The sequence below is a fragment of the Battus philenor genome, unplaced genomic scaffold (genome assembly GCF_028537555.1).
Source record: "Battus philenor isolate CCGP_79_NKW_IND1 unplaced genomic scaffold, ilBatPhil1.0.hap1 SCAF_14, whole genome shotgun sequence".
Taxonomy (NCBI): Eukaryota; Metazoa; Arthropoda; class Insecta; order Lepidoptera; family Papilionidae; genus Battus; species Battus philenor.
Window position 1 is genome coordinate 288,062 of NW_027181676.1, and position 17,476 is coordinate 305,537.

A 17,476-nucleotide genomic window follows, 5' to 3' on the forward strand; every position below is an offset into this window, starting at 1 on the left:
TAAAATTCAAGATGGACGCTGTTCCAATATGGTGGACTAGGTACATATTTTTCCTCAACTACCATTATATGGGTATCAAAAAACCGTTTAACTTAAAAATTTTTTTAATGTATTTATTAATATTGAAATTTTATAGCAGTGAAAATTACTAAGATACATTATATGTTTTATACATATGTATGAATGATTATGTATGTTTAAGTATATATGTCTATGTGTGTTTTTGTTCTTTTGTTTGTAAATATGTATTTATTTGTAAACGTAAACTATCCATTATTAGTACTTTTACCTCTTTTATACTATGGTTGTCTGTAAGAGATTGCCTTGTACGATAAGACCGTTCATTGTACTTTATTGTATATTATTATGAAACTTATTAAATGTATCCTAACGTGTACAATAAAGAATATTAAAAAAATACAGTGTGTTATTGATCATCTTTTTTGTTAGAGTGTGTTCTTGACAGAGAAGTCACTATCGTGGAGATCATTCCACAGTTACAATTGAAACACCTTGCAACGCAGAGTATAGTCAAAAATTAAATAGATAAAAAAATAGATAATAAGTTGACGATCAATAAGAGTTTCGTAAAATGTTCCAACGTAAATAAATTAATTTTATCTTAATCATTATAACACCCTATATATATACGAAAAAAAACAATTCCTATTTCCCGCGATCATAACTTGAGAACGACTTTATCGATCACATTCATTTTTAATTAGTTACCTAATTTTTTGTAGATAGTTCTTAAAGAAAATTGCCCTGTAACTTGGCAAATTTTGAAACTATTTACGTTTTACAAACATAATGATTATTTTTACGTATATATTGTAACAAATCATGAGTTACAGAACCCTCTAAACAATAAACAGGGCACCCTAGGGTCAAGCAGTGGCGTAAACACGCGTGACCTTGAAGTTATATATAGTTTTATTGTGTACGGTTCTCGGAAATTTTAACCGAGTACTATCGCAAACTTAATAGAACCATCTCCGTTACATAAATAGATGTATTGCCCATGTCGACAGCTCAGTGTTGTTTTTTAAGTTATAAGATTAAAATCTACGATAAGTGATACAAAGTGACTCTTTGGCAAGTTATTTCGACAGTGATTTCTTGAGCGATTTGGAACGTAGTTTGGACTAAGCGATAGTATACTTTGTGTTAAAGTAGGGTGACCATCTGATTTGTAAATAAAGTACTCCTTGTAAACCAGTGGTGTTTCATTCCATTCAGAATCCACAGTACGTAACAATATTAAACTTTAAGACGTTCGATAGTTTAAGCATTGCAATATTTTCATGCTACAGTTGCATGAGTCTGTATTTATAAATCAAAAAAATAATTCATCTGTCAATTGACAAGATCAATCTATCGGCCAGTATTGTACAAAAATGTGTCTGTTATTTATTATAATATCTAATTAGGTTTTTTAATTAGAAACTCTTATATAAACCAGTTTAAGTTATTGTATGAACATTCACAGTAACATTTGCTTTGTAAGTATGACAACACATCCAATAAACGCCATATCCAATTTAATGTTTGAGAAATACTTGTAGGGAATCACTAACGTCTACAAACCGACCCATTCCTTTGATATACGATGTGTAAACGACGAAGCTAAACGCTTTGTGTGAATACGACGAATATACGATACCAGAAAGCCAAAGAAAGGTGGAAAAACATTGTTGAAATCCTTTGTAATCAATTTTACTCAAGAGGCAAACAAATATCTGCTTTATATTCTTAGAGAAACATTTTACTATCCTTGGATTCTTCTGCGGTATATTAGTGAATGTCCAAACATGGTGCAGATGAATAGATTTAAGAATATTTTACTAGGCAATTAAGATAAGTATACTTAAAATATGTGAATGTCCTTCAGTGCGTGATATGGGACTCGAAAGAGTTCATTGACAGCGTTAAGTAAAGAAACTGACATTTTTTCCTTAAATAGAGTTGCATGAGCGGTTGGAAGGAGAAAGAGATTCACTCCTCCGAGATGGTGCTGCGAGGCCAACCATCGTCGCCAACAGCTGCCCCGTCGTGTGAAACTGTTCTTAATTCTGACGCTGTAATTATGGAGGCATATTGTGGAGGTACTAGTCGGTGTTAAAAAGCATTCCTACCTAAAATTAAACCGTTCCTTTATCCTATAAAGGTTTACCTTCTCTTTCTGCAAATACATTTTCTATCTTAGAAGGTAGTTCATTATAATTAATAATCGTTTTTAGAAACCCTCATTGCACGGAAGGCCCGCGGCAGCAAATGACCAATCGAATGCGCTTGACCTACAATAATTACTGCCCGCGGTCGCACTAATGAGGCGCGCCATTGTTCCGGAATTAATTAATTAAATAATGTACAACCGCGCCCGATGTCCGGGTGATCCGGACGGCAGGTTCTGGTTGAACTGCCTGTCGGTAATGATGTGTATTGCAGCAACGTGCAATGTCAGACGATGATTTATTTATTTGGCACACAATCAGTTGTTACGTTAATTAATTTATATATTGTCTCTAAATATATTTATATATGTATATGTATACCATACAGAATGTCTCGTTTAGGTATATAAGCTTTAAATTATATTCTTACATTTACAATTCTTTATAATGTATCACAGATTTAACTATTTATCTTTACTAGACCTATACATTTGTTTTTTTTTGTCTATCTGTTCCTTTTAATGGTCTCTAATATGACCTTTCTGCAGTATTCTAGAAAGGTCCTGCGTCTCTCTTCGTTGTCCATAGGTGATGCGATGTTTCTTTCTTCGGCCCCTTGCTGCAATCTAAACTAGATCAAATAGGTTTGTTGTTCACCTCGTAGGCGGATGTCTACGTTGCGCTTGCCGGTCCACGATCTAAACTCTAGAACCTTAAAGTTCTTTCATTTTAATACTTGTGATGAATTTTAAATAATGTATGTAGGAAAGTGCCTTGTATAACTAGATCGCATATAACTAACCACATCTAGTGATAAAAGATATCGCGGTGTATTCTTCAATCTTTAAATCTCAAATATAAGGTCGCTGGTTGGAATTTACTTATTTATCAGATTACTAGTTATGCGCCGCGACTCCATCCGCGTTACTTTGATTATGAAAGCTTAAATGAATTTCACAATTTACCTTAATTCTTATGTCATTCACAACTCGAAATGTCATCATTCGTTCTCTATTTTCGTTTCAATTCAAATGCAGCACGAACTATCATGATATGAAATTTATTGGAATAACAGTGGTGCTATCGGCCGACAATTGGTTGGTCATAATAACTTAGAAACTTTTGTGGGCTCATGCGTAACAACTTTGCTTAAAATCATCACATCATCAAATGCACAGTTTAAGATTTATAAAGGACACACAGACAAACATTCCTTTATTTATACAAAGAAGTTTATGAAAATTGCAGAGCCTAATTTGACAAAAATTAGCATAAATATAGATATTCTATAATAGCATCTTTCAACTAAAAGCAATAGTAATATTGTTTAATTAAAAATAAAGTAAAGAAGATTCCAAAAGTTTCATAGCTTGAGAGGCGACCAACAAAGTTTGGGTATATTGATGCACTGTATTTCTCGCGGAAAGTTCTCGAAACAAAGCGATTCATTAATAATTCCTACAATGGAATGGAATAGTTTGCCTACGACGATGAGTTTATTATTGAAATAAAAAGACCAATAGTGGTGATAAAAGCATAAACTAAGGAATCAGGGAATGAAAAGAAGATAGAAATGATAAAACGATATTAAGTTTCATAATGAGCGAAGACAGCAGCCTACTGCAAGGCCTATTCCAGAGAGGCACCACAACTGGTTTTGTGTTTGTTAATTAAAACTATCTATTACTAAATTTATATAAACGACCTTTGGCTGAAATGACGATAATGATGATTTGAATGACAGGGTGATCTTATGTTTAGTTCTTGAAAATGATGACTTTTTGTAAAATGAACGTAAACAGTTTTAAACGTAAAAAAAGCTTACTAGATAAGACCTTGAATAACACTAGTGAAGATTTTATTTTGTTCCGGATGTACACTGTTGCGTCAAGGGCATTTACAGGTTCCTCAGGTTTGAGGAGACAGTGCGGAAAGTGCTTAACCTTAATTCTATTTACGTAACTTAGTGCGTGGACTCCCTCAGAAAAGTCATGCCGGGATTGGAAGGCCTTCGAGGAAAACTTGGCATAACTAAAGAAGACTGGAGTCGATATATTCACAGGGACTGAAGACGAAACTTGTCGCCGAAACCCTTGTATTTGGTGTAATTAAAAATACTTCTTACGTAACGAACGGCGTTTAAATTCAATTTTAATTTGTACGTACAGTCATAAACTGATTCGAAAATGTATCGATGATCCTAGTGGCCAGTACACTATGTGACGTTTCGCTCGAATTCTACAAATTTATAATTAGTGTGCCGTAAAATCTGTTTGGACAATCCAGAACTTGCCCATTTAACGCAAGGTAACCGCTTATAACAATCAATAATAATGTTAATGTACATAAATATTTAAATAAGAAAATAAAACAAAATGTAAAGATAATACTAAATGAAAGAAATTGAAGATAATAAAAATAAATTTATAAATGTAAGTAAATATATAATATATTGTAACAATAAAAAAAACCTAAACTGTAGTGACTGAGGATAGGATGGAATACATGAATGGTGATGAATAAAAGAAATAGAGATACGTGATAAATTTAATAGACCAAATGTTAAAAAGCGAAAGGAGAGAAAAGAAACTGTAAAATAATATGAGAACTGATAAAATTATTGCCCCAACAAAACCCTTTACCACCTAAAATAGGCGATGGAATAAAAAACAAGCCTTTAATAACCTATAAATAAAGCAATAAAAATGTCAAATTAAATTGTTGACGGGATGTAATAAAACGAATGGGTTAAGCTGAAGCAAAGGCGGTTAGTGTTTAAAATCTACACGTACACTTAATTAATCCTGCGATGGACAATAATTATAACAGTCGCACATATTAATTTTTAAATTGCAGTTAAGCTACTAATCGCAAAAGAGCACAACTCAACATTACGTAAGAAGAACTTAAGTCTTTTTGGTTCCAAGTATAATCAGGTATTTCACCTATATATCCACTCACAAATACTACTTAGGTCAAAAATTCATGCAAACATCATTTGAAACCGTTTACTACGAATAAATGCACACATTGACAATATAGGGACAACATGATGTCATCCTCAGCAGCGAATCGAAAAGGAGAATTCCACAGAAATAAAATTGTTCATTTATATCGGTATAAATACAGACAAAGCTCAAATGAATATACAATACCTACCGGCCGTAGGCAGAATCCTACAAAAACTAAACAATCTTTCGACAACTTGTACAACCGAGTTAAACTATGAATGAATTTATTCATTAATTCATATTAAGTTACACTTTATGAGGTGCATACTAGATGCGTCCGATTCATCAGATGCAAGGAGGTGGAGAACAATCGAATAAAACTGCTTTGGAATGACATCATTTAAAGCTGCATGGGTTTCTAATGCAGCCAGATCTGGAGCTCTTACGGGTTTTTTTGCAATTTTACACTGCATAACGATTTCTTACGAGTTTTAATTAGGTTTTTTATATTTCTAACAGGATAAACAAGCGATATAACATGGAAGTGTGCTTTTTTTGGGCCCTATTTTCTTGTTCAACTCCCATCGTGGGTGGTAAGGCTCATAATTTGCGTAATAATTTTTCAAATTATTTTAATTATTTTCCATAATCATCTTTCGTACTTGTCAATGTCTTTTATTATTTCCTTTACAATATATTTCATTCCTTTCTATACTTCCGCTTACATCGCCAAACTTCCTTTGCCTTTTTTATTTTTATCATAATTTAAAAAATTACTTATTCTTAATTTCTGTTTATATTCTCCCCATCTATATCTTACTTAACTTACATTTCTAATATCACAGCCATTTTATCTCTTTTGTTTATGGAAATGTACGACTGTACAGAGTATATTATTATGATTGAATAAGACAACAATTTAAATAGTGATCAGATAATCTATTAGTTTTTACCCGAGGCAAGAGTGAATATGCGATACGAAGCCAGTATGTTTCCCGAGCGCAGACTGCATCATCAAGTAACGCCATTTGGAAGCGACGTCAAATGCTAATATCATCGTCAAAGTTAAAGCGAATAAATTTCAACATTATTATTTACACGTTAAGATATAAATTTCTCTGTAGAGATATAGATATGTTCGCGTATGATTTACAACACGAAGTCTCTCCTGTAGTCGGCCGTGCGACATGAATAAAACATGAAGCGCCTGTGAATTCCGAGCTAGGGCATATCTTGAAAGTTTTTACGCTGCTATGAAAGGCAAGAATATAAACCTTGCGTTAGAGAAAGAGTTTCGAATTATAAATAAAATATAACTTGTTAAGGCGACCGGGAGCTATTTCTTTCTTTGTTACAGAGCGCATGAAGACTTGTATGTTTTTTGGGTACATGTAAAAACTAAAGATGTTTAGTTTTTTTTTTCTTCAGATTATTTATATTTGTCTTAGGGTCTAAGTTTGAATATTATTTCTTCGGAAGCTATGATTATGGTCTTGCATTAAAGCCCTCATTTTAGCAAAACAACTTCAACGGTTTCCAATAATACCCGTTGGATCCAGCGTTTTTCGCAGACATTAACAATGTCATTTCGACATGTCAATACGTGGTCTTTACTCCAGAAAAGACCCCAGCTGTTGACCACGCTATATGGCCTGCCAACTTCAACTTCCCAATCCGATGGTCTATGTGCTTACATTTGCAGAGAAAACCCGAGAATAGCATCTCCACGGATCGCAGATATCAGCTTTCCAATAAGACTAGAAGTACAGTGATATTAAAAAGAAAACTATAGTTACGTAAAACTATCAACTTGGAAGTTCTTTGTTTACACAGGCGGACATATCGAGGAGTGACTGAGCGCATGTTAACTTCTTTCTTATGATATAAATCACGCAGACGCAACATTTTTATTTGACCCCTGTTATTGAGGACCTCTTGTTCTCCCCTACTATGGTTAAATACCTATTTATACAATTAATAATTTTCCACTGATTATTATTATTGTCATGGTCTTATCACATCCTTATTAATGTCTTCCATTAATTTCTCTTTATTCCGTCAATTGTTACCTTTCATTTCGTACATCGCTTCACTTCCATTTCCTTCTCTGTTGGATCCAACATTTACATTTTACTTTTTTTTTGTTTGTTTGTATTTGGCTTTTTATATTTATGTGTCTTTACTATCTATATCACAGTTGAACTTTAAGATTATCACGGTTTATTTATTTCATGTTATCTTTTTATTTTATTTAAATTATTTCAATTATACCATTTATTTGTTGGATCTTATCGTATGTCCTATTACATTCCAGAAGCCTCGGATTTGGTGACTTTCCTTGTTACTCTCTAATTAGGCGATGATTCATTCTTCGATCCTTTCTTACAACTGTAACTGGTAAACCGCTTTTTTCACGCCAAATACGGTACAGCCGGTGATAGGGTGCACCAGTCTGGTCTACTCGTGGATCGCAGATACATGAGGGAGTCTCCTTGAGTTTAAATATATAGAGGTACTTGGAGAATCAACGGTGATGCAAAATTTAAAGCTAAAGGATAGGTATGTATGACCTCAGTTTGATAATAGGATGCTACTATTTGGGAGGTAGGGTGAGGGACATATCGATCATATCACCTCCCTAACACGACCGACTGTCGACTGAGTGCCATTAGGTTGTATCGATTTTATGTCACACACGTTTCCTTCGGCGGTTACGTGTCAGATAGATGTATTATATGTATATGTACACAAAACTGTTACACTTTTTGTACGTTCCCTTCTATTAACGTCATTTACAAGGCCTCCGATAGTACTCCAATTCTATTTCTGTCCCTTTCAATTTAGACATGGTCATGCCTGTAGACATTACAGAATTTCATACCTATCATTGCCTAAGGCTTTCCTCATATATTTGAAATAAGATCGATTATAAGCGGCCTGCATACATCTTAATAATTATTGATACTTACACACATGCCTATTAATAATTAAGGTTTTTTCGTTTAACTTAAATTATTGATACACTTAATAAGTATTAATATTTTTATAACGTCGCCACCGATTTAAGTTACTTCGTAAAGAAAGAGAGGTTTCGCAACTTTTGTATTATATTTGTAGTAAAAGGGTTCTGCGTCGTATTGATCGCAAATATATCAATTAATAAACTCTTCATTCTGTTGTAGTATTATTTTTCTATCCTTTGTTTCATGAAATGTTGTAATTTATTACATGCTAGTTTCAAATAGAGTTTAGTAGCTCAGAGAATTGTATGTCCGAAGTGGCAGTCAGATTGATCGATTGAACATGGATCATAATGGTGATGTGTGGCGGAGGCCTGTGTCTTTGCAGTGGGCGACTATCAGCTGACATGATGATGATGACGATGGTTAGTTATAAAGAACTTACAGAAGAGTCTAGAAACGCGAATCTAAATAAGAAACAGAGGTAGAGGAATACGGACTTAAGTAAATTTGACTTACAACCGATCCGTATGTGAGGGTATTCCCTGAGGAATCTGACCCATTTAGATTACCATTCAAAGCATGTCCGACAAAAAATAAATTGTCATAACTTTAGCCGAAGAGCCTGCGATGGCTTGTGGCTCCCTTGGGCTTTCGATATGAAGTGTTCCACCTGATTCGTATTCGATCGGTTTTCCTTATGTGCAAACAGAAGACCCAGTACGTCCACGCATCGTTACTGAGTAAACTAAACGATTAGGTGTTTCTTTTGAACGATGACGATGATCAGCTGGTGATTACTGTGTGATAAAACGAGGAAGAATTTTGAAACCCACTTTAATAACGATGATATCTAAAAATAGTAAAATCCAGGGAAACAGGGAGAAGGAAAATATAATTTGCTTTTGCTCTAATAACTTCAAGTTCCATAAAAAATACAGAAAATTTTACGATAAGTAAAAATTGAGATACTTTCGTTACCTTTGATTATTCGAAAACATAGAGGAAAAATATTACTTTTCTGTAAATACTTATTTTTCTTTCTTTATTTCTTTCTTAAACATATTAAGTTTATTTTTACCATTACATACTTATTCAGGTATTCGTCTAGCTTGTACAAATTGTAAAATTCTAACGTTGTTTCACTAACGACATGCAAGAGTTACTAATAGCTTTAATCTAAACCTGCTTCTAGTTCGCTGCTTGTTTTTATGTACATGTGAAAGTCTAGATAGTAATAAACAAACCGACACAAAAGCAGCGTAGAGTTTAATGTGAGCTCTTCTCAAATCAGGTCGCATTGGGAATCCCAACAGCTATATAATTTAATTTAAATGAGATTAAGGGAGAAGGAGAGGAGGTAGAGTCTGTAAATGACTCTTGTAACGTTCCTCTAATGACGTAGAAATTACTAGAACAACTTACCCCAGTATTATTTTTCTAGGTCGGTAAAACTGTTTATGATATTTGCCAAGCGTCTCTTCGTTAAAAGTTGAAATGTCGTTGGACTGTCTTGTGTCAAACGTATCAAGTCTCGATTGGTCGATGTCATGCATTGGGTCTTCGCGATTTTTAAACGGTTTTATTTCGTTCGATCCGTACAGAATTTGTTTATTTGGGTCAAAATTAGAAATTGAAATTTAAGCACCTTCTCGTTGTCAGATTGATCTGAAATTTGGTACACACATTTAATTTAGATGACAATACAATATAATAAAATCAATAATATTATAAATCTAAGATGGCCGTATCAAATGAAAGGGCTAAACTAGTAAAACACGATGATTATGTCAAAATTTATAATTCAAGATGGACGCCGTTCCAATATGGCGGACTAGGTACATATTTTTCCACAACCACCACAATATGGGTAACAAAAAATCGTTTAACTTAAAAGTTTTTTAAATGGATTTATTTAGCAGAAACTTAATTGATATCGTTCCGGAACCTCGGTATTTGTCTGATTTGACTCCGTGCAACTTTTGGTTGTTCAGCAAATTAAAAATAAAACAACGCATGACGCCGTTTTGACACGACCCGATGGCCATACCAGAAAAAGACTCTTGTGACTGTTTCGAGGTCTGGAAAATCATTGGTAAACGTGCTTTTAATGAGGGTTTACTTTAAACGAGTGAAATTGTTTTGGAAGAATAAATAAAAAATTTATATTTTACTAACAAATTCAACTTACTTTTTGATCAGTGTTATGTACTATAATTTTTGTCGTAGAAACTCATTGATGAGGTACACACTTTAATTATTTACCTTCCTATTCTAATAGAATTAATAAAATAATTTAATATATTTCAAAGAAATAAATTTACACGGAGTGATTAGAAAAAAAATTGCTAATATGCTATACACACATAAATGTGATTCCGACCTTTCAAAACTTTTACACTTATAGATGGTTTATTCACTAAATATAATTTCGTTTTTATTATTACGCAATTATGTACATGATTTATAGCATGTACAATAAAGAGTTTTAAACAAATAAATTCTCGTATAGAGACTAATAAGTAAATTTACAGCATTATACGATAAGCTGTCGCAAAAATATCTGCTGTCATCATGCTAGAATATAGCAGGGGTTAGTTGTGCTACCCAAAATATCATAGCGTGGCGGAGCTAGCAGGATTAGAGGGTGGGTTGCTTATACTACCAATTGCCAAATGCTCTTAGATTAGGAAAAAATCTCGCGCGTCTTACCTGAGATTGATTACTTTATATTGATATGCGTATATGTACGTATATATGTAAATGTATATACATATATTCTTGGGCGTTTACCTTCATTGCTGAAGGTAGCTCCCTTCCTGAAAAGACTTGACCGAGGATTTAACAATCTACCTCCTCGGGTCCCTGTGATCTTTTCTGTGTTTCCATCATTTTGAGACCCGTAACTGCCACTCGGTCCGTCTATAAGGTTGGTAATGGCTCTCTTGGTCTTTTTCCCTCCACTTTTCCAACGAGAACCAGCTTATGGAGACTCTCTTCGTGTCTCGTAGCTATGTAACCGAAATAGCTCCAGAAAGTTTATACGGAGTTGATCAAGAACAGATCTGTTGGTTCTCCTCTTAGATCAACTTTTGCAGATACTTGGTAGTTATTTTAAAAATGTAATTTTAAAAGTGTTTTAATAACTATTGTTTTTGTATGTAAAACAAATCTCATTTTATCTAAAGGCCCGCCTCACGAGACGAGACTGCGTACAATTTTGACGACGCAACGTTTGATATTCAATAGCACACCTTTCGATGGCCACGTTCTTGGGGCCGTTCAACTCGTCTCTTTCAACCCTTATTATGGATGTACAGGGTCTGTATTTACATAATAATTTTTTCTTTTTGTTTATATTTCCATACTCGTTTTCGTCCTTTTCAAAGTCATTCTTTCCTCTTGTTTTCTTCACAATATCTCTTAATTCCTTTTCATAGATCGCCGCACTTCTTTCAGCGATTTTATCACTCTTGTTTACTATTTCTATTTTTCCACCATCAAGACTAACCAATACCACCGATATAGCTCGAAGAATTGATCATCTGAAATGGTAGTGAGCTCGTGCTTTAGGTGAGTCATATGCCTTGGAGTAGACGTGCATCGGCTAAAAAGACTTTTCGCAGAGCTTCCAAAAGGTTTGGCGACACTCTTCTTTACTCAGTTCTGAGGCGAAGTTCTTCTCCTCTATTCTATCTCCTAACCGAGACTGGTATTCTGTTCTTACCTCGTCAAACACAGCACAATATCATACCTTAACTTACGCTCTACAACCTACTTTTCAATTGCACAAGTAAGAGAATAATTTCATTATAACCACGCCTGTATCCGCTTGAAGGGTAAGCAGAGTAGATGTGAATTATATATACAACCAATTACCTAATCCATCATGCCTTTCTGTTACATTTATTTGCTTTAACTTATAAGTAAGTCAAACTTGAAAACATTTTATTCGTCTCTAAGTTTTCTAATAGCAGCAAAGTTTATATCTTAAAATTTATTTGTATCCAACTTTAATAATCCTATTACAGCTCCGAGTCCCGGCAAGGGTTCAGTTATGCTTCGATGAACATTATTCTAAATTAATTTAGACGTAGAGTCTGTCTGTTTGTTTATTTTGATGTAAGAAGATTCATTAAAGAAATTCTTTTTAGTCTGTACTCTTGATTTACTTTATTTTATGACTAATATCTGTAACAATGATCACTTATTTATACTAAAAGTTTAGTAAAACAGACCAATTTTATAGAAACTTAAAATAATTTGACCGCCTGTAAAGTTACATTTTTTAAACTTAGAGTCACGAGAATTTCAAACGGTTACTTATCTAAGAGCTCAACTGCGGTCATGTTTTTTACGACGCAATTAAAAAAAGGGAATACTTTACACAGCGACCTTTGGAGAAATTATCACATCATACTTTTGATCAAAGCTTACTATGTATAAGGTTCACTGTCTTGGTTTTCGCTGGCTCGGCGAAGATATCTTCGATTCTCAAATAGCTCCACCAACTTGATCTCTGGAGACGCCAGACTGAATACCTTGACTAGACCTGGTGTTTATTTGGGCCCTGGCGCGGAATTTCGCGCTCTGAAGCGGCTCTGAAGCTCGGTTCAGGATCTGAGCCGTCACCCTCATCTCGTTAGCCAACTCCCACGGTTGAGCCAGAGGGCGCGCTCATGCCCACTGCATGAGTTAACCTAGCCTATCCAGCCAGACCGACTACAGACTGTAGTGTACATCTAAAACTGTCAAATGTGAAATCAGGGAGGAATCAATAGCCTCCCTGATAAGCGGAAAGGATACCAGGGAAGAATTCCTCTCTTATTGCAAAAGAATCACATAATTAGCAATAGAAAGAAATAAAAGTTAAGCATAGACAACAAATAAAAACTAACAAGACAAGTTAAAAAAATAAAATTATATAAAACTGTGATATAGAATAGATAAAAATGTGATACATAGAAATTGTGATAAAAAGAAAGGTAAACAGAGCAAAAGGGAAAGAAAGCAGAATTATGGCATAAAAGAATAGAATGAAAGATTATGTGAAGTATGAAAGTAGAGAATGAAAATAAAAAATAATTATGTGAATAAATAAAATTGCCCATAAAGTCCCTGTCCCACCAAAGATAGGGGTACGAGAGGCCCCCAATAGCGGGGGATATTAATAACAAAAAAAAAACTGTCTAATGTTGCTCAAGACATTCGAAATTTTATACAGAGTCTGTTAATTCGGATGGCTCATTAGTGAGACACTACTAACGCACAGGTTATCTGGAGTTCCATATCATTTTGATTCATACTTGAGAACTTCAATTCCGACTCCCTGGAATTCATGAATCCCGACAATTTTATAGCTTTGTTGAAACTATATTTTATAATATTTTGACTCAACAATTTTTATTCTTGTAATTTTAAATTGCTATTACACTTTACTGGTTACATCTCTGTGGTTCCAAGAATGCAATGTTTAAATTAAAAGCGGTACAGTTGCAGCGTGCGGCGCACTGAGGTTGAACCACTAAAACTAATTTGCTCGGACGAGTATGGAATGTTTTTCCAAATTAACTTTAATGTCATTTGTTTTTATTACATCTTCTATTTAAGTTTTAACAAAGTAACTAAACGTCGTTAAGAACAGTATCTTGTAGTGCCCGCACAGACATTACACACACATCGCGCGTACATACCCACACAGATAGTCTGTGTGGGACAAAGACAGAGAGAGGTAGAAATATAAACATGAAAATGCACGCTTACAATGCTTTCTTTCATACTCACACACATACAAACAAATACACTAACAAGTGGAATCTGCAAATGCCATTTGGACAGCAGTGACAGTACAGTCCAAAAAACATACATACGCGTGTAAACGTGATCACGTGCACATACAAACATACGCACACACTTCCACACAATTAGGTCAATGACCGGCTGCTATTGTTGTTTGTAATACCTATATAACAAACCAGAGCTCTTACTGGTAATTAACAACGTACTACGTACTCTATTAGTCAATTTCAATCGTACCACCACCACCAACTTCTTTATTAATATGTTGCGATGCTGTAAGCAAGCTGATGGCGTCGATAGATGGCGTTGACTGTCGAATGCCACGTGCTATCGTTTGATGAAAATGGCGGATAAAAAAGCGCATGTTTATTTAAGTGTTTTATATTTATCCTTTATTATACATTAGTGGTTTCTTTCAGAGAATTATTGGGTGGACGAAGGTGTCGGGAATGGAATATACAGATATTTCAGACTACCTATAATACATAATACTTAAAATTCATTTATTATAATTATAACTACATTTCTCCAGAAATAAGCAGAAGTACAAGTCTCTGCTCTTTATGTTTGTTTAAATTTCATTCTTCTTTGACTTCCAGAACTTCTTTATTTCATTTAGTCTTTGGTTCATCTTATGCTCAATTTTCTTTTGAAGTTTCTTGTGTGCCAACTAAAACACATTTTGATAAACACACAGAACTGTTTTATCATATTTTCTTTAAAAACCCACTAGATCGCGCTAGTTACTAAGCTTCATATACCCAGTGATGACCCACCGATGTTTTGCTCCCTTTGAAACAACTCTATATGCGTATAATACGTGCTCCACAAAATAATTATATATCACAAAAGTAGTGTTTTAGTCTTTCTGAACCTCGAAGAGCAGCCTACAATCATTTGCACATTTTATTAGTTTCTTGTTAAAAATAAAAGAAGTAACTCAAATGAAAATTAACTTACGTTCCTTTAAATTTATTTTACTTGAAAGAACTTCTGACTTTTCCATTTCCTTCAAGTACCTTTAAAACTCAATGATATACTGGACATCTATTATTTTTTTAAAAACACAATAAATATTGCATTTGGTTTCATAAGTAAATAACAAAAAAGGTTGTTAATCTACACTTTATTCTTTTATTCTGGTCTCATTTCACAGAACTTCTGTTTATCCATTTCTCTCAAGTCCTTCTGAGTTTCAATTATCTTCAGTAGCTTCTTCTTACTCTGATGTTTCTGCTTTGAAAGCAACCATTTGCTGTTTCCACCCAGCGTGCAATCTATATGTACAATGTAGTCATTGTTTATTGGCTTGAATGCTATGATATCGTACACTTCTGGGTTTGTGTAATTTCTAGGTCGCTTTAGGTAAAACTGCTTCCCTTCCTCCGATGATGAGTCCTGTATGGTAGTCACCCCAAATTTCTCTATACATCACCGAGTCTTCGTCGAAGGTGTACGGCATTCCAGTCAAGTTGTACCTTGTGACGTATTCGGCGAATTCTTGCTGTGTGGGCCTTTCGAAGATTGCTTCAACACATTCCGTGGATGGAACTAAACCGAACATGCTCGTAAAGTGATAAACATAGTACCAATGTCCTATAAGCGCTTCATTATCTAGTCGCTCTTTATATGTAGCCCAGCAAACTCTGTCCGAGTCCGTTATGGGTCTATATTTATAACTGTACACGCTAACCGCATTCCAATTTAAAAATATCAAAATAATTGCCCTTTGCATCGAAGTCATTTTAACAACATGTTGGTTACAGTTACTTCGCGAATGTGCTCGTATGTGACGAATCACTGTTTACTTTCGTGTAGATAACAGAGTTCTAGTTCAAAAGGCAAAGGTGGAAATGATAATTTTATTACATATTACCAATATGTTTGATTTATTAATCTATTTTAGTGTTGTTCATTGATTAATGAACAATACTAAAATAGTTATAATATAATAATAAAATATAAATAATAATATAAATTAATAGTAATAAGATGCCCAATACTAGACATAAGCCTCCAGGTTCCCAATATGACCGGAAGCGGCATGTGTCCAGAATCAGTCGACGATGTAGACTTTCTACGTTGCGCTAGCCGTACTGAAGCCTTTCTGAACCTTAACTTACGGGTAACTTACAATCTGCTAAAGATTAGGTCTATCTTATTAGTGTACGAAATATGAGTCCTAAATCGTTTGCCCAGAGCAGATATAAAATCCGTGAGAGCTATGAAAATGTACGAACAAAATGTCTATTTCATTTTTCCTTTATTTTGTTTAGTTCTCCGTAAACACAATCGCGTCGCGCCAATCGGACCGGAAATAACGTATTCAAGTTACATTTGACTTCTCCCAGCGGAAATAGAATTTTTTTGGCGACAGTTTTGTTTATTTTTATTTTCGCTGCCATTTGATATTTTGATAAATAACTATTGTTATGCGAGGGTCTGAAAATATAGCAAAAAAGAAAAAAAAATTGTAACTGCGGTCACGTAATCTAACTACTCAGCATTCCATGGGTTCACCGTGAAGGTGAAGGTGTCCTTCTTGCATTGTACTGGTGTTCACCTTCACCATCCAGACACCTCTCCTTAACACCTCTCCTTAACTAACCAAATCTTCATTGAATCTCCCGAAACCACAGAAAATAATTGGAATTCAGCGCGCTTAGGAACTTGAAAACCTGAAAATCATCTGTTACTAACATTATAAACACCTATTTTTACGTAAAACAGTACATAAATAACGAACTAATTAAAATTACCTTCACCTAAAGCTCATATCAAAACAAAGGTATAATTGAAGCGCAAACATTTAAAAGCAATCCGCTGCGCAGAAGCCTTTAATCACCCGTAAAGCCTGCGCCGGCCGGAGCTTAATGCGCGTTGTAAAGCCTGCAAAAACATTCACATAATTGGAAGGCTTTTTGGAAATCACTACGTGGTTCGCTTGGAGATTTACTACCGTCGTTAAACCAATATGATGTTGGTTTCAAAAGGCTCACATTGCTGTGTATTTATAAATAAAAAAACAACTGCTATACAGAATGATTTGTTATTAGTTTATAGCGTATACTGTCCAAAAATTAAAAGTTTCAAATATAATAAATAACCTAATGAAAATATAGTAGAGTTGTACAATATGTAATTAACAGGAATAAAACATAATTAAACATAAAATATTGTAAGTCTTATTATATATTTAATCTTATTAAGATAGATTTATTGAAATGAAAATAAAAAATGTAAAATTGATGTACATGAGAAAAATAAATAAACTAAATAAAGCTGTGATACTGCAATAGAAAATACAACTGAAGTGTTTGAGGATGGATGAAAGGAATGGAATGATTGAGAAAGGAAGATGGAATTATGGAATGATAGAAGAAAGAAAAAAAGATATTGTGAACTATGGAAGACGAGGACGAAAATAAAAAATTTATGTGAAAAAATTGTTAAGAAATAAAAAATCCTGTTCCCAACAAAATAAGGGTGGAAGGAGAGGTCCCAATAGCGGAGGCCTCTATAAAAAAATTAAAACATAGTAAGCAAAAGCGATTTCTAAATTTGAATTATTACATATAAATAATTATTGTTT

At 34.1% G+C, this 17,476-nt stretch overlaps 1 pseudogene; it reads right to left on the reverse strand.

Moving 5' to 3' along the window:
- Positions 1 to 14,816: 14,816 nt before the first annotated feature.
- On the reverse strand, positions 14,817 to 15,632 carry LOC137918415 (uncharacterized; annotated as a pseudogene).
- Positions 15,633 to 17,476: the final 1,844 nt, after the last annotated feature.